The following is a 20,000-nucleotide window of genomic DNA, read 5'->3' as shown; positions in this document are numbered from 1 at the left end:
AATCCGCGACCACCGAGGTGAGAAGCAAACACCAAATCAACCACGCCACTGAGGCGCTATGTGCTGTTCATTTCGTCTGCTGGATGATTCGAGCGTAAGAAAGAGTAGCTAAGTGAGCGGTTATTGTTCAGTCATGAATTTAGGAAGAAAATTTGGCTTTTTAAGAAGTATGCTAAAACTACTCAAGCATCGATCTGGAATATATGGTAAAATAAAACCCGTTTGCTATTTTATGCTGAAGAAAGACATCGCAAAAAAATTTTATTCATCACTAAAAATAAATAACTCAAATCCTATATGAAGTTCAAGCTCTGAACTATTCTTCTGTTCCTTTGTTAAGTGAACACTACTTCGAAAGGCTACGAATGCTTCTAATTGACGTGGTATTCGGGTCATATCCTCTCAAAAAATTTCTCTTGAGATTTACTACACGACTTTACTAGACAAATGAATGAAATACTGTTAAATTCTTTAACAAATTAATGAAGTACTCTTGAACAGTGTTAACGAATGCAGCGAGAGCTAATCTGGAAATTTAGCTTAGAGAGAGAGAGAGAGAGAGAGAGAGAAATGAAATACTGTTAAATTATTCAACAAATTAATGAAGTACTCTTAAACAGTGTTAACGAATGCAGCGAGAGCTAATCTGTAAATTTAGCTTTGAGAGAGAGAGAAATACTGTTAAATTATTACACAAATTAATGAAGTACTCTTAAACAATGTTAACGAATGCAGCGAGAACTAATCTGTAAATTTAGCTGAGAGAGAGAGAGAGAGAGAGAGAGAGAGAGTTACATAATGGACACAATAACGACTTGCGTCATGGCTGGTGGTCGTCCCTTTCAGGTGACTGACTGCCTGTGCTTGACAAAGCGGAATTCTTCACAATTTCTAATTAAATTCGTATTCCCCTCCATAATATTCACCGTCGTAGTCGGTGTGAACGCATATCTGATGTCCTTCACATGAACAGAGACCTTATTTAATGTACTTCACATGAATAACTAACCCATTGAAAGCTAGAAAAATGAAGGGCCCACCTGAACCAAAACCCCTCAAGTTGTAAAAAAACACACACACACACACACACAACAACGAACCGAATTCCTCGGGGTCAAGGGTCAATAGACACATCAGCACGTCGACAGCAAGACTCGTTGAATGTGAGGTTGCAATAATGCAATGCAACAAAATATAAATGATGTGCCAGTGTAACGCATATCAACCGTTTACTAAGAAAAATAAAACTAGATATTTCAAGCACATCCCAAGACATCAAGCAAACTTTTGGTCATCAAGGCATATTTTACCATCTTAAGACATTTGTTACAAATTTTTAACACACAATTTACCCCATTTTTGGAAGTTGTCCTGCACCTGCACTCGAAATATAAAACCCACAAGTACGAGAGAGAGAGAGAGAGAGAGAGAGAGAGAGAGAGAGAGAGAGAGAGAGAGAGAGAATCAAGTGCATATATATACCAATCCTGCTTTGAATTTTATTAATTTCCACGGGACCCAAGATACAAAGCTTTACAAAAAGCATTCAACGGCTGTGGGCAAAAGTGTAGAAGGCGACTTTTAAAGCTAAATATAAAAATTACTTATCCAACACAAGGGATATGACATCCGTACTAAATAAACAAACTGACATAGATTTTATATCCACGCAGGTATTCAAAAGCAGCAAGAGCCAGGGCTCGAACTCAAGTTTCAATTACTGTGAATCTGGAAATTTCACACGGTCAACTCCAGGATCAATAGCCCTTCCTGGCATAAGGCCACCTTAATCCAAAAGAAAAGGAACATGACGATGATGAATATCTAACATCAACTCACAGTCGGGTTTGTAATCAACATCATTACCATTATTCATATCCAGTGGATGTGGATATATTCTTAACCCATGAATAAGTATGTTTATACACTGCAAAACTTTGAAATGAATAATTCAGTATGTGCCATTACAAAGATTACTCGGTTTTATAATACATACAAACACATACAACACACACACACACACACACACAACACACACAAATATACTATATATATATATATATATATATATATATATATATATATATATATATACTACATACACTACCTACATAGAATAGATAGATACAGAGATATGAAGCCCCATGACAATGAGACGCCTTGGTGCAGTGTACTGCCCAGCCCAAGGTTTGAGAACACTGGCTACATAGTCACCACCTTACGCAAAGCAAGTAAATTTGACACCCAAGATAACCTAATTACCTAAAATGGCGGCCCTGGTGTTCCGACCTACTAAGCACAACTAAACTGAAGGAGTGGCATAAGGCGTCCCCAACTACCCTTAGAAGGATGTAATTTTCCTCAATGAAGTACATCAACTACCCCCTTAAAATAATACACAGAGAAAGCATAAACACACTCGCATAAAAATAAATTTGATAGGCAAGCAAACACTAGCAAGAAGGGCAGTTGAGAGAAAACTACAAACACACACACACACAGCAAGAAGGACAGCGAGAGAAACTACAAAACAAAAAAAAAACACACACACACACAGGCCCCAGTACCCAGTCTCTAGAGACTGCAAGGATAACAACATACTATGAATGGGGGTAATGCAGTTGCAACGACTCCTTAAAAGGCAGTGCAAGTAATGAGGGTAATGGTGTCGCTTGGGTAATGACGTTAATCAAAGACATGATTCATAATGACACTTAATGAGAGAGAGAGAGAGAGAGAGAGAGAGAGAGAGAGAGAGAGAGAGAGAGAGAGAGAGAGAGAGAGAGAGAGAGAGAAAGTTATCCCGTTTAAAACCATGAAAGTATTAGCTGACTAAACAGAAAAATATACTAATTTAGAAAAAAAAATTAAAATGGAAGATAAAAAACCAGTCTAAGCCGCTGTTTTCCTTTTTTTGAATGATCGTCACAAAGATAATAAATATATATCCTTGTAAATGGCAAGAACGTCACGCTCTATACGTACATGAAAGTATTTGCCTACATGCAATCACGCCAACCAACATACACAGATTGCGCAATACACAACCTATTCGCAACAATACGAAAATTACGATTCTGGCCACACTTTTCTCATGAAGTTGGTTCCCGTACAAAATGACATTTAGCCTACAAAACAACCAATGATGTCTTGAAACAACAAGTGGCTATATTTAGAATTTGGCTGCTTTTGCTGGTCTATCACTGAGATTCGGGAAAAATCTGAGGACTAATGTTTTTTTTAATATACAATTTCTTTTATTTGAGCGTGTATTCCATATTTCTGGACACGTGTGCTTCATAATTGCTCCATATGCATATCATGAGGTTAGCATGTATCTATGCACGACCTGCACCTAAGCTTATGATGGATAATGCATCACATACAAGACTACGAATTACGAATGTTCAGTAATGGACAAACACACACACGTACTTACACACACTTCACACATATTACATTTTTTAGGATGGGACGACATCTTCCAAAAGTCAAAATTCAAACACCTGCCTAAAAAAACATACTAATATACGTCAAACTACGCGAAAACTAGAAAGCGTGGGAGGGGGTTACATCCAGCATTTAAAATGCATCCAAAATTGGTGGAATTATGTGCCTTGTGCAAACACTCCTGACTTAGATAGTGACCCAAATATGAGATGACGTAACATCTTGGAAGTGCTACATGACATCCAGCATTCGTAGGTTCCAGGTAAAATGCACTGTATAACTACCCAATACTATTCTTCTTGCATTTGAACACATTTTTATCTATATATCTATTCATTAATTTTTTTCTTTTGTTTAAAACGTGGGCTTTCTTCGTTTTATCTTCCCCTTTACTTTATCTTCTTTATTCCTAATGAACACCATATTCTTTGGAAACTTGAAACCCAAGTCAATGGTCCCTGTGGGCTTGTTCCATATGAATAGGTTTCATCTACTGAATAACAATAAAATTAAACAAAATGTAAATACATATTTTACAATAAAAAATAATCTTCAAAATACCGGACGACCTGAACAGAAAACTATTCTGGTTATCCTAGCGGCCGAAGACGTCATAACGAAAGTCAGATCAAACTATGGTACACTCAGTAAAGAAGGCAAATCGGGACAATTATAACAAAGTTCCTAAACTAGTTTCTGTAATATTACAACACTCTTACATTCCTAAATATAGGGATGTAAAATAAAATTTTAAAAAAAATTAACCATAACTTAGAGTAGTCCGTGTACGAAAGGAATCTTTAAGAGGGCAAAATACTCACAGAGGAATTGAAAACATAAGGAACGCCTCCTGGATAGGAAACGACGATGGAAAAGAAGAAGAAGAAGAAGAATAAGAAGAAGAAGAAGAAAGAAGAAATTAGCACATCTGGAGAGCGTTCATATTATTGAACGAGGTCGTATCTCTTTCTTTTAGCATCCTAAATTACAACCAAGGATACATGAGGCGAGCGTGGCCTACCCAAGATATGAATTTATGAATAAACTTAAAAAGGAGGGAGGACATTCTCACAAGATGCAAATTTTACAGTGTACGAAGTATAAAAAAAAAAAAAAAAAAAAAAACTTTGTAGATGTTTAAAATACAGAAAATCATTACTCACGAGAGAAAGTACCAAACCTGAAGAAAAATAAATTAAAACAAAACCAAACGGGGGAAAATAAAACCAGAGAAAGGATGGTAACGAATTACGAACCTTTGCGAGAAGAGCCTTCACTACTCGTTAACCTTCGATAAAAATTGAAATAAAAGGAGAGATTTTTTGAGTCAGCTAATAACGTATAATTCAAGACACAGATAATCACGACAGAGGAAGAAGAATAAGGAAGAAAAATAAAGAATAATTCCGACAGACCGTCGTACACTAACGGACGCCAGATGCTCCAACTTTTCTTCTTCTCCTCCTCCTCCTCCTCCTCCTAGTAAGAGGTCCTTTTGCCCCAAACCCGCGACAAACGATTTCATTTCGGCAGCTAAAACTTCCCTACAAAAATGAATGAAATTCATAGACGTGCTTAGGAGGCAAAGTTTCAACACCACTCTATAGGTCTCGGTTATGTTAGGATATTGCTCAAATATCCCTGTCGCAGATTTGTGTATAAACGTGCGCGATTCTATGTAAGTACATATATAGTGTATGCAATACAGTGTATGTACACACACACACACACACACATATTGTTTTTTTTAGGTCAGTTGTCGGTCGTAAACAAGCTCAGTTATGGTTGTATTTTTACTTTTCAAGATGGTAAATAATATGTTGCACGTGTGAGGGGTGTATATATAATATATAATATATATATATATATATATATATATAAAATATATATTATAAATATAGAATATATATATATATATTCCCCCTCACACGTGCAACATATTTACCATCGTGAAAAGTAAAACTAAAACCATAACTGATCGTATTTACGAGAGACAACTGACCTCAAAACACACACACACACACACACACAAAATAGAAGGAGCGAGATCTTGCCAGCGCACCATTCTTCTTCAACCACTCACAGCATGTGTGGAAAAGTGGTGCTAGACGGACGGACTGGGCAAGATTTTATACAATATACGACCTACTCGAGACTCTAGGAAGAACCACGAGAAAAGTGAGGGAGGGAGAATTTTGTCATGATTCTCTATTTTATATAACAATGAAAAAAATGGCCGGAGTGTCTTCGGCGCAATCGTATTTTCTGTACAGTGTATAATGCCGTATGAAACTGCCACGACCGGGCAACGCTCAGTTGCTCCCCAGATGTGGTCACGTGTAGATGTGTCGGCGGCTGCCAGACACGCGATCCATGGCTAACTTTAACCTTAAATCAAAATACTACTGAGGCTAGAGGGCTGCAATTTGGTATGTTGTGGTCAACATATCAAATTTGCAGCCCTCTAGCCTAGTTCTTAAGATCTGAGGGGGATAGAAGTAGCGTGGACGGACAGACAAAGCACTCTCATTTTTTTTTTTTTTTGTTTTTTTTTTTTTTTTTACAGAAAGCTAAAAATGGTTTATTTGTTGAGACTTCTTTGCCTTTTTAATATCCCCAGATCATTTGCTGGAACTTGTTATTCATGTTAGTTGGGTTCATGACTCCTAGTACAACAAAAGTCATGAAAAAAAAAACAATTATACGAGGCCATGCCATTAAAAAATCTACTTTCACATCTGGATTGAATGGAAACACAAGCACACACACACACACACACACACACACACATACACACACGTAAATCGCTGGGTTACTTACAAAATCAAAGGCACCGACGGTATGAAAATACACACAAGAGGCTTACTGAAGCATAGATCAAGAAATAACCAGTAATAGTATGGAGATGTGAGACTTGAGAATAAAGGAATAAAATCAAAAGAAAAGAAAGGAGTTGAATGCGATACTCCGGCAGAGAACTGAAAAATCATAGGAGCAGGGAAACCCATCAGGTTGGACAGAGAGAGAATATGCATAGTAGTAATAGTAGAAATACTGGGAACGAAAGTCTCTCTCTCTCTCGGCGACAGGATACTTTTCATTAACATGTGTTCCATCCATCCTCTCTCTCTCTCTCTCTCTCTGTGCCTCCTATGCTTCCAAATTCTTCAATTTACTTCAAAACCCTACGCTGCACAAATGGCTCTTGGATGCACGAAAACGAAAACACGGTATTACGAACGGGCGTTCAAAGGACCACAACTTAGTGGTAAATCTATATGGATGAACTTCATTCATAAACAAATAACGCATGCATAGGAGCGTACCTGGCTATTTACCATGCAGTATACACTCTCCAGGTTCAAAATACTGTATCATACTACGCACTGGACCTACATTGACAGATATAAGTTCAAATGAAGGAATTTTTTTTTTCGTTTTTTGAAGAAGACAGATACATAAACTTTACAAACACATGCAACATAAATAGAATATTTTCTTATAGAGTAGACAAGAGGTATACACTAGTAAAATGGCCGGCCTTAGGTTAGGTAAAAAAAAATGTAAATTGTATCAAACTGTGATACTGTCGCCTTACCATCCAAAAATCCACATATCCGACTACTGACTCTTGCACAGAAGGAGAATTAATATACACAACAATCAACTGTATGGAATTTCAAACCATTTCGAAAAACCTAACCCCGACAAAAACTGGTTTGTCAGTGACAATGGACCATTGATTACGATAGGAGGAATCAACGCCAGCATCACGTGATGCTCGTCTGTGGAAGATGCTACCACAGACTTAAAGGCATATGCCTGGTTGGCAAGATGTGCGATTGTCGAGTACTAGTGTGTGTGTGTGTTAGTGTGTGTGTGTGTTACATATATACACGCAGAGAAACACATCATAGTTGTCTACTAATAATTAATCCCACACATACACAGTCAAAAGTGTAAATGTGTAATGTAAGAAGGATTACTCATATTAATACAACTGTAAAGAGACAAATAATATTTAACGTAGACTTCTTTCATCACAATCTAGCAAAACCAACTCAATATCATCCTACACTCCTGTTTGTATCTTTTCAAGTTGCAGAGCAATAAGATAAGTGACTTGGTCAATAAATAATTATGTAAGACTGATTATTGTGAAGACGAATGACTTTTGATGTCCGAATAATGGCATTTGTATACGCTACAACACTGAACTGAATAAACATACATAAAAACGTGACCCTAAAATTGTAGGATACTGAGGATACTGACGAGAGAGAGAGAGAGAGAGAGAGAGAGACCTGTCCAGCATTTTCAAACATAAGGAATGGTTACAAAATGTACAATCTAATGAATGAGTCACTAAACCACGTCACACGAAATATATTGTATGAATGACCGATTCATAAAACCCACCTAGATATAAGCAAACATCAAAGCGAGGAGCGTCACTATCACCATTTGATCTTCCCACGTTTAAGGTTATCTGAACGTCGGGAGTGCCAATGACGTCATAGTGACGTCATCCGTTGAACTCTCAGATTTTTTACGACCTCGAGAATTCTTTGGGAATTCAGGCGACATCACAACTCAACCCCCAACCATGCAGGGGCAGTCATCATACCACGTCATTCGCAGACAACGCACGCGCGCGCACACACACACACACACGCGCGCGCTACTGCAGCATCCCCAAAATAGAGGCGGCTTTGCAAAAGGGTTTTCCCTAATCTGCAAAAGGCTCTGCAACACCTTCCCGAGCACGTCTGGACCTCTTACCAGTCAACCACCAATGACCCGGGACACCCCCCCCCCCCCGCATCACACCCATGACCCAGATGTGCCTAGCCAAGGAACCCCCCTCCCCTTCCCCCAACCCCTTCCCACATGCCAACCACCCTTTCCAGCTCCAAGCCACATGAGCCAATTACAACACCCCACCCCCTCCCCCCCCAAAACCCCTTTGGAATAAAATGGGGGGAAAAAATATATAGGCAGCAGTAAGTGCCACCGGATTTTAACCGTAATTTTTGACATTGGAGCGAAACGACGCTGCTGTACAAGAAATTACCTTTTATTTTCAAAACTTTGCAAAAATTATAAAATCCCATTTGTCTGCATTGTGGTAGGTTGATAAGGAAGGAAAAATTACTATGTCACATAAAAATAAATTAACAATATTAATTCTGATTATTATCATACTGAAGATCCTCTCCCTCTTTTCCGGGGTAGAAGAAAAAACTTCCATCATACTGTTTGCACCTTGGAAAAAATAATGGTAATTTACAGCCTTGGAAAACTGAACTAGAGTAATTTAGCAGAGGGACGCTTTTTCTTTGTACAGCAACAACGTCAACATTGATTATAATATGAAAACAAATGACAAGTACATGGTATTAATTAAGTCCTTGCTGACGGTGTTTTATCATGATTACAGTAGTGAATAGAAATGTGTTGTTGTCATGATCGTCACCAATTTGACGCACGATACATACCCACTGACGGTTGCAAGGAAGGGACTGTACCGTCTCGCAGAACTCACCTGCAAAAGAAAATGATTCATATGTTAAACATTTACTTAATGCTTCTATTTAGTTTTATAATTATCATCATTATTAACATCCTTACTCATCAAAATGAGATCAAACCTATACGCAGCTAACTTATGTAAAGGTTCCTTAGTATAAAATGACTATATAAAAGAAAATAAAGTAGAACTTTTGGTACAAGTAAAACGTGAAACATCAACAATACTCATTGGCAGAATTTACTGCACATTACTGACATTGTTCTAATGGGTCCCACAATGCATTAGACTGAAGATGAAACCAGAGAAGGGTTAGAAAGCTTTCTTAGGTTACAAATTATACACGAACTTTTAACATTTTTATTATTGTGGACCTAGAACATTGTATGAACTCTAGTGATAGACAATTTTTCCCAATTGCTGACATTATAGGTGTAGTGAAATTACTACTACATACCAAAGGGCAAATCATATCCATACATTTCCTGTTTTTCAGAGTTGAACAACAACAGCCTATGGGCAATTAACTCCACAGTACAATTGTACTACACATAGATAAAAAAAAATGTTCACAATGTTACATTTTAATCTACCTGAAGAGGGTTGCATAGAAAACAAGAATGAGGAATTATGAAAGACATCCTTAGTATCTAAGAAACACGAGAGGGCGTACTATAAGAGTGTGTGTGTGTGTGTTTGTGTGTGTGTGTGTGTGTGTGTGTGTGTGTGTGTGTGTGTGTGTGTAAGCAAGCAGGAGCCCAAAGAAGAGGACAGTCAACAATGCAGTTACATATTTATTGTTAAAAACGTGTCGTGTTACTTAAACACATCATCGGTCTGTACAAAAAATACATATCAATTCTCTTATAATTCAAAATAAAAGCTAAATTATAAATTGTATTTGCAGTCTTTAAAATTACAAAAATTTATAAGAAGCAAAAGAAAAGAGAGAGAGGGAGAGAGAGAGAGAGAGAGAGAGAGAGAGAGAGAGAGAGCTAGCACGCCATGATTCATCACTGTAATAACTTATAAGATCACCATTAAAGTACAAGAATCCCCACAACCATATCCATTAACTCTACAAACCATATTATCAATACATCCATCCATAACCACGCTCCCTGTCGCCTGTCAATGCTAATCGTCCATCTCTCTCTCTCTCTCTCTCTCTCTCTCTCTCTCTCTCTCTCTCTCTCTCTCTCTCTCTTACCCAGTGACGGCATAAATAACCCGGATAAATGCAATTTTTCCCTTAAATTATTCGCCTGGATAGTGCGCGTGTGTGTGTGCGTGTGTCTGTATACAGATATAATTTTAAATATTGCAGTAGTTTCTACGCACATTACCTTTTCTTATTCCCTTATTAATTTTGTCTTACTAATCCTCAGTGGTTTATGAAGCAGCATTGATGGTGATAATGCTGTAGGAAGAGGCAGAGACGTAGTACAAATTTGTGGCCACTCACATATTCAATTGAGGCGCAACGCAAAAGGAAAAAATAAAAACTACTATTACTATCACATGATTATTTGAACGATCGTCGATAAAGAAACTTATTTTCGATTCATGTTAATCGCCAGTATCATCGTTTCGAAGTCAAAGACATATTCGGTCGCTCACTTTTATATATTGTGCAGATCCTATTTCTCAAATAATTTCATACAATCACATACCACGACCTGCATCACGAAGAGTACTTAAGAGGTTCTCCTATGAATGGTTTCTCCCTGGTGGAGAGAGAGAGAGAGAGAGAGAGAGAGAGAGAGAGAGAGAGAGAGAGAGTTAAACTTGTTTACCATTAACATCGATAGATGGCAAAAAGGTCAAGATTTTAAACCCCAATGCACTTAGTTATCTGCACTCGATTCCAAACAGCATTCCCTTCCACTCGCAACACAACATAACGTATCTTAACAACCCCCCCTCCCCCCAACCCCCACAATCTTATTACCCCCACAGCATTTCAGTTAAGGGCTAACGGTTAAATATCCGCCAGGCGACACCGGCATTTTTTACACTGCCATCAACAAATATAAACACTTGAAACTTTATCGATAGTTGCCTTTGCTGTAAGCGTCACACACACGTGTTCCTTAAGGGGCAATGTGGACCCTATGAGCTCCAGCCGTCCAGCGGTTATTCTTATCTCGTCGTCTGCACAGATATCATGGCTGGATATACGCGCTCGACAAACAACTTTCCCTTTCACATGCTAAATATGACAGCGTGTAACATATTACGAAATTCGTAATGCTCTTTCAAAATCCGATTACAGCTCAAACCTTTCATGAAAATGAATCAAATGCAGAATACTTCTTATACTTAGAAGAAAAAGGGACAAAGTAATATACATACTAATGTGAGCTTTTACAGAAAAATATTAACTGCTTTAGTTTATTTAAGTACGAGCGCACTTATATCACACTTATCAAATATAAAAGGCTGTTTACTAGTTTATACTTCTGATGGAAAACTACCATGATCATAATCGTCTAAGTACAAAAAGAATAGTCGAGGAGGAAGATGAGAGAGAGAGAGAGAGAGAGAGAGAGAGAGAGAGAGAGAGAGAGAGAGAGAGAGCCCATCAGCAGCATCATGAGAAAATCTAATAACTAAACACCAGCTGAAGTGGTGACGCAGAGCCTGACCCTCTCTCTCCAACGCTCCTGAGCTTGTGACACTTCTGGGGCGTTCTCTGAATTCTATTTCATTCAAGTTCCTCACTCGTACTCAGAGATATTTAAGCACGCACACACGCACACACACACACACACACATTGATGAATAATGTTTATGTGTATATGTGTACATTTTAAATACCCACATTGACTTTCTCTCATTTTCTTTAGAAGTTTATCACACCCAACCTATATTCGAAAGGAAAAATAAAGTTTTCATTTAGTAGCGGGATTGGAACCAATGCTCACAGGTTCAACCGAGAAGTCAATATATATGATTTCCGCTGGGATTCTGGCTTGTACTGACAATGTATTAAAAAAATGCGGGGAAATCTCTTGAGGTTAAGATGTGAAAAATTATGTTATATTATATTCTATATATATATAATATATATATATATATATATAATATATATATATATATAGTACTATTTAGTAATCTTTTTGGACACTAACATGTGCCCAACAGTTTCGTCCTCCAACGGACCTCTTCTTGGAAAGTTTAAGGAAAAATATTTTTTCATTTTCCTTTGTGGAATACAACTGATATATATTATATATATATATAATATATATATATATATATATATATATATATATATACACTTCTCCTAGAATCGACTTATATCTTTAACAAAGGAATCAGATGTTAAATAGAAATAAGTACGGTATTTGACTAAGGCATCCCGATGTCATTTTTATTTATAACGAATGTAATTAGAATGAATGACTTTCACTATACCTACTTCTCCAGGGATATATATATCTGTCTGTAACAAAGAAACCAGATGTACTCCCCACATAGGATACACAATTTTAAACACTATTACTGTAACCTCTTCATCGTTGTGAAATATTTTTGTGATTATGCTTTGGTTAGCAAACCTAAATAGGCCTCATCTATAGAAACTGCCACGTTCCTAGAATTAAACATACTTGGATATTTATCCAAAATACCATTTTGTTTCCTCAATAAATAATAATCAACAAGTATATAAGTAGAAGCAAGCTGAATGTATGAATATACATTGAAGAAGAGCTCCATCACTGCCTATATTTGCAGAGCAAAACAGACATTGAGAGAGTGATGAGCAATGAGGAATTTCAGTCAACATCAACTGCAATGACAGGTATAAGTCAACCTCGCTGTTGTAGTAACACAGAATACAAAAAGTCCGACTGGTAGCAAGTAATACGCTCAAAACTGCGAGGACCTGTGATCAAGCTGAAATCGCTGACCCTTTTGTACGAAACTAAAAAAAAACACACTCCTGTCACCCCATGACACATGCACACAACTTGAAATCTGGCTTACAGGAGATAATAAAGGGATACGAACAGACAAGCTCCACAGAATTGTAAACGCGCAGTGTCTATCAAGGATGGGCACACTTCGGCCACTTGAATGCGGAAAGACCTACTACCTCTGATAACAAGAAACAAAACTTAAACTGTATTTTTCATGTTAGCTATGTAGAACTGTAAACACGCCATGACAATCTGCGACAGGAGCATCAAGGCCTCGTTCATACAGATATTTTATGAATAATGTAAAATACTTCAACACATCTATTTCGTTTTACTTCACTGAACAATCCCAGCAACAAAAGAGTATATACAGGCGTTTTCCATCAAAACGGCATCTATCATGTATGAGGAAACATTTCAGAATAAGTTCTTCTCATCAAATCCAATGCAATAATGGAACTGGGATAATCTCTCAGTGCAGTCACGTATCACCTGTCCCCTCGCCCTGCTTTTTAATCTAGATATTCATTTTTAATGTTCGCATGAAAAATCTCATGAATGAAGTCGAAAGTGGGGGCGACACAGTGACAAAACCTTCACCCGTTAGAAACATAAATCAGATTGTATTTTCATCGCAAATATATTTGTGGATGAGTGGAATCTCAACAAACATTTCGGTTACAAAACAACCACTTCCTGACATTCCACATTCCCTTCTATAGGCTTAAAATTAACACGGAAAATAATAAAAATAGCAGCGCTTTAATTCATACCATTACCTTCAATGACAAACTACGAGTCATGGTAATTTCCATACCACAAATATTACGTCTCGTGTGCTAAAAAAAAAATACATATATATATTTTAGTTTTACTAATTTCCTAACAAGGGCATTTGTTCTCCAGGGTAAAAAAAACAAAAAAACAACTACACATCCCAGCAAGGAATTTGACCCAACCAACATCCAATAAACCAAACGCTCTCTCTCTCTCTCTCTCTCTCTCTCTCTCTCTCTCTTCTCTCTCTCTCTCTCTCCCAAGATTCCTCTCTCCTCATAACCCACATGACCACAATCACACCCCATAAGCAAAGAGCAATCGCCAGCAGCCCAAGCAAATTCCACTGGCCTTCCAACAGCCAATTAGGAGGAATAGCCCAGGGGCCTGATTCTACCGTTACACTGGCACCAGGGTACGGACGGACGGGGAGAGAGGGGGGCCGTGGGTATCAAGGTAGGGAAGAGGGCGTTTGAGTGGTTTGTGATCATTTAACTGATTATTAACTCACTGATGTCCTCCAGTCTTTAAATGATATTAACAGCAAGCTTTGAAGTAGTACTGATCACTCACTTCTAAAACTTATACACCTCTAACCCCCAACGATTCATATAAAAATTCAAAGCATACACTTTCACTGATTTGATCAATTGCAAACTATAAAAACAAATTTTCGTTCCTTTCTTGTACAAAGATCAACACAGGTCTTATGGGCTATAATATACATAAACCTCTCTCTCTGTCTCTCTTTTATATATATATATATATTATATATATATATATATATATATATATAATAATAATATAAGAGAGAAAGAGAGTTAGACTTCCTTATGACTGGTTTTACTTCAGAGGTGAGGAATACCTCGTCAACGTCCTTAAGTTTTGACAAAAAAAAAAAAAAAAAAAAAAAAAAAAAAAAAAAAAAAAAAAAAAAAAAAAAATCACGGTTCAATGAACACTTATATTCTCTCTCCTCATTCAAGCTGCGACCCACACGATTCAACTAACAGAAACGCACACAGTTCAATTGTTCAAGTCGACAAAGGCAAATTAGCATTTCAAAGAATAAACCCATTCGCCTTCCCCATCCAAATCGAAAATCGAACACTGCGCTTCCAGTTGTGTGTGTTCGCGCGCAGAGAGAGAGAGAGAGAGAGAGAGAGAGAGAGAGAGAGAGAGAGAGTTTACACAATGGTGCAGCTACAGCAGCAGCAGCAGCCAGCAGCATCCACACGTGAGTTTTTGGACACCACACCGAAGATGGTGAAAATGGCAACGTCAAGCAGAGAGGTGTAGGGGGAGGGATAGGTGAATGAAAAGGGGGAGGGGGAATATGAACCCCCCTCCCCCCCAACATCCATCCCCCAACCTAAAGTGACGCAGTGTTTCCCAATCCTCCCTCCATCCCTCCACTCCGGAAAACGTACCCTGCTGCTCGTGACTGAATGCTGCCAGCGTACAGACGCTGCCAACGTGCGTAAATTTGCTGCAGAATGTAATGCGAGTCACAAGGAACGAGTTTTTTCTTCTTCTTTTTCTTTTTCAGAGGTGAGGAGAGATTCAGTTACGGCTAAAAAAAATTATTCTCAAACACCTATGTCATTATATGTGTGTATATGTTTGTGTTATGCATGTGTACGTATATATATATATATATATATATATATATATATATATATATATATGTGTGTGTGTGTGTGTGTGAATATATATATATATATATATATATATATACTATATATATATATATATATATATATATATATATATACGTACAATACAAATATAATGACAGACACACACAAATATATATAATGTTAATTATACCATTTACCTTTGCCGAAGTACAGTAAATAAATTCTGCATTTAGCTTACAGTGCACATACAAAAAGAAGAAGAAGAAGAGGAAGAGAAGCACTGATACATGCTGGTATCACATGGAAGTAGCACGTACGATACTCTGCTCAACTACTACTTATCTTCGACTGTTAATTAAGTACACACTTCATTTACAGGACTCAACTACTCTCAACCGACCATCGGAAACCAGAAAGAACTACTACTGTTCTGGCAAGGTCACCTGAAACAAAAGCCCGGTCGTAACGTCAGAGGAATTCTGTTTTTCCCTTCGTCTCTAATTACAGTGCTCAGGGTCAACATGAATGACTGACCTTCCGAAAATACGAGCTATACCATTCAAGTATGTATGTACGTATGTATGTGTGTATGTGTATGTATGTATGTTATTATATATATATATATATATATATATATATATATATATCTATATATATATATACATACTATATATATGAGTCATATCACTTATCGTGATTCATATACATACATCGAGCTAAAAATGTGCTTAAATATCTAATTCAATCTGACTCGGAATTACTAAATTAACACACACACAACATTTTCTATATATATATATATATATATATATATATATATATATATATATATATATATATATAAAGTAAATGGCGTTCTATGAAAGAACAACACGCACACAAAAAAAAATGGATTCATCCAAATTTTAATTTTTAAAACATAACCTTGAACACCATTTTTTTCTGGGAAATCATTGACAACAAGGTTCCCACTGCCAAGTCTTGTCCTTTTTTAAAAAAAAATTTATCTAGCCGGAAAATAAAAACCTTATGAAGAGCACTTTCCCCTTTGGCCTTCATAAAACTATAAAATTAATTAAGCCTGTGTGATTTAACAACCTTTTTCCCTTATAATGGCAACATTTATAAACGAAAGTTAGGTTGCAGTATGGGCAGCTGCCTTTGTAAAAATTTCCTTAGAATATTTCGGAGGGCAAATCCTGCCATTCATTCATCTTTTGAAAAACACGATCTACCTAAGGTATGTTGATATATCCACGTCCTGAGACTATGTATGAATTCCCACTAAACTACGGTTCTATGTAATTCAAAACTGAACAAAAAATAGACGGCAAAATGCACCTTCTAAAAGTTTTGATAAGACAACAAACAAGTTAAGCTTTTGCCGTATACAAGAAGCCACTCTCCAATTCTTATGTGCATTTCTCAAGTTATTACGATGTCTTAATAAAGACCTTGGTTTGTTTGTATGGTGTTTTTACGTTGCATGGAACCAGTGGTTATTCAGCAACGGGACCAACGGCTTTACGTGACTTCCGAACCACGTCGAGAGTGAAGTTCTATCACCAGAAATACACATCTCTCACTCCTCAATGGAATGGCCGAGAATCGAACCCGCGACCACCGAGGTGGGACGCAAACACCATATCAACCACGCCACTGGTTGGATGCAATCTGTTCCCAAGGGTAGTAAGGGACCCACTGTTTCCTTTCAAGGGCACGGGGGAATCAAGATGAATGATTAATAGATAAAGGATCCATAAGTACAAAAAGGATATCCAAGAAAGTTTCGCGGTCTCATGAAAGAAAATATTTCCGAGTCAAGGTTATTCTTGCAGTTTCTGAACTTTTCTGGAAGCTTACAAGACCTTTAAATGACGCAGCCAGCAAGAGCCATACTAAAACCAAGACCACTAACTAAGCCTTAGAGGGTCCTGCCAAAACCCAACTACCTACTAGTGAATGCCGTGTTGCAATCGAACATCGACCACTGGAGCAACGAGAGCACATATGGGGTTCTTTTCTGACTGGGGATACTCCCATATACCCAGACACTCGGAGACAACATTAACATTTTACACTTCTTATCAAATAATTACCACAAGTCTCTTGACATTTTGCCAGAAAATTCTTGACATGTCTGACGATGGGAATGCAGTGGAAAATAATGACGCCTACTTTGCCAACAAGTGGTCACATGCAGATGCGTCCAAGCACATAAAAGACACGGAAATAGGGAGAAAATGAACATATAAAATATACTAACTAAAAAAAAGACAGTTTTGGGATATATCTTTACCTCCTTCAAGACTAAACAAACTACTGACATTATTATTAATAACAAAGGTTTTAACTATCAACGTCAAACCCGAGGTCATTCAAAGCTTCGTTCAATAACGAATAAATCCACAAACGATTTCCAACAGGGGATTTTACTTGTGCAAGCCAGAGTCGCATGGAAAGGCTGGGGGGAAGAACGGGGGAGGGGGAGGGGAGACGGGGAAGGGAACGGGGGGGGAAGGGGGAGGGGGTGTGGTATCAAATTACCATCACTTCCTATCTTTCCCCGCCATCCATCACGAATTCCCTTCAATAGCATCGCACCCCATCCTCGTGTCCCCCCCCCCCTTTGCGAGAGCCATTTCCCCCCCCCCTCCCCCAAAGTATCTTTACCTCACATCCTTTGCAAGGAAAAGTGCGGACACGCAGGCGATCTGACGTAGCCGTCATTCACTCACCGTGTTGCTAAAATCATGAATTTTTTCAATTTCATCTTCGGATGGAATTTAAACTTAAGGTTCCCTTTGGCTACGATATTCTCTCTCTCTCTCTCTCTCTCTCTCTCTCTCTCTCTCTCTCTCTCTCTCTCTGAGGCAATGTGCTTGTGAACTTCAGCACACTTCAGGAATTCCAATTAGATCATCATTCAGAATACAATATTCCTAATATACCTGTCGCGCACATCAAACTTTAACCCTGATTTTCATTTTCAGCTCACATCGACCTTCATGGTTACTCCTCCAAGTCTCAGTTACTATGCTGGGCTGATTGACGACACCACTTCGGCAGTGAACGCCTTCTGGTGTGCGCGAGTGCATGCATGCCTTGTTTGTGGGCGTCATTCGCCGTGATCGATACAGTGACGTGATATTGTAAACGAGGCAGCTAGCCCGTCAATGGCTGGGTTTGAAAGTGTCGTGTAAAAGTGCTTTTAAACTTTTAGGTGCGTGTGTATTAATAATATATATATATATATATATATATATATATATATATATATATATATATATTTACTATATATATATATATATATATATATATATATGTGTATAACAGAATCACGAAAGTTAGGAACGTGATAAATCCATAAATAAAGATAAATGCCACGAACGGAACAATAAACGAAGGAGTCTGCGAGATCTTTCGGCTGAAAAGCCCTTTACTGAAGCAGCTACTGACAAAAATACGAGAAAAGACAATAACAAGAAGGTTCGTATAACTGACAGATAGGGATTATAAAAGGATTAGTGCTAGAATCCGACACACCTGGAAGATAAGAAACCTTCCCAAACAAGCATAAACAAAGGGTGCAATTAAAGGTTTTAAGACAATCATCTCAGATACAATCTCCAGACAATTAAAGGATTATAGGTGACAGCTATACGGAACCTGGTAGACAAAACCATATTCACAAAAAATGACAGACATACATTACAATAAAATTTTTTTTAATAACTCTAAGGCAACTGATTTTTCATTTAAGTCAGTAATTATATATTTGAGGTCATTCTTAAACATGTTACAGATACAAGGGTCTAAATGAAAAAGGCCACGACTAACATTGAAATTACAATGAAAGGTTTCTTATCTTCCAGTGTGTCGGATTCTAGGCACTAATCCTTTATAATCCCTATCTGTCAGTTATACGAACCTTCTTGTATTGTCTTTTCTCGTATTTTTGTCAGTAGCTGCTTCAGTAAAGGGCTTTTCAGCCGAAAGATCTCGCAGACTCCTTCGTTTATTTTTCCTTCGTGGCATTTATCTTTATTATATAGATATATATATATATATATATGTGTGTGTGTGTGTGTGTGTGTGTGTGTGTGTATGTATATATATATATATATATATATATATATATATATATATAATATATATATAAGAAGTATTGCTTTTTATCTGCCGTTCTAGTTACCTTTATAATTTTTTTATTTTTACTACCAATGTCAGCAAAGTTTCAGTTATTGTCACCTATGGGATTTTTAGCTGTTATGTTGGTAACGGATACACTCGATACCTAAGTTACAAGTTTATTTTGTCTTTATTTTTTTCTTACCGTAGTCAGTTCACAAACACCCAGCAGGCAAGCTGGCCTAGGTCTGGATTGATTTACAACAACTTGAGAGAGAGAGAGAGAGAGAGAGAGATAATTTTTAATGATCACACAATATATCACTATTTTCAGCAGCAGTAACCAGATAATGTCGTGCATAAAATTAAAGCACTCATTTGATTTTCATTTTGGACTAAGCATACCAAGAAATAACAGCTCTCTCTCTCTCTCTCTCTCTCTGTGTGTGTGTGTGTGTGTGTGTGTGTGTGTGTGTGTGTGTGTGTGTGTGTGTGTGCAAACCACAGTCGCAACTCTACCACAACCCCAGGCGACCTCATATGCGA

At 37.5% G+C, this 20,000-nt stretch overlaps 1 protein-coding gene and 1 long non-coding RNA gene across 3 annotated transcripts in view; both read right to left on the bottom strand.

Annotated features, from left to right (window-relative positions):
* Window positions 1-20,000, bottom strand: part of LOC135201849 (ubiquitin carboxyl-terminal hydrolase 31-like) — a 269,858-nt gene that overhangs the window by 86,936 nt on the left and 162,922 nt on the right. The gene's annotated exons all lie outside the window — the stretch shown is intronic.
* The window catches only part of LOC135201851 (uncharacterized), a 39,628-nt gene continuing 28,576 nt past the window's right edge, over window positions 8,949-20,000 (bottom strand). The window contains exon 3 of the long non-coding RNA XR_010311620.1: window positions 8,949-8,995. This is a non-coding gene — a long non-coding RNA (uncharacterized LOC135201851). The remainder of the gene's footprint in view (window positions 8,996-20,000) is intronic.

The sequence above is a fragment of the Macrobrachium nipponense genome, chromosome 28 (assembly GCF_015104395.2).
Source record: "Macrobrachium nipponense isolate FS-2020 chromosome 28, ASM1510439v2, whole genome shotgun sequence".
Lineage (NCBI taxonomy): Eukaryota > Metazoa > Arthropoda > Malacostraca > Decapoda > Palaemonidae > Macrobrachium > Macrobrachium nipponense.
The sequence above is the reverse complement of the archived record's forward strand: the minus strand, read 5'-3'. Positions and strand labels throughout refer to the sequence as shown.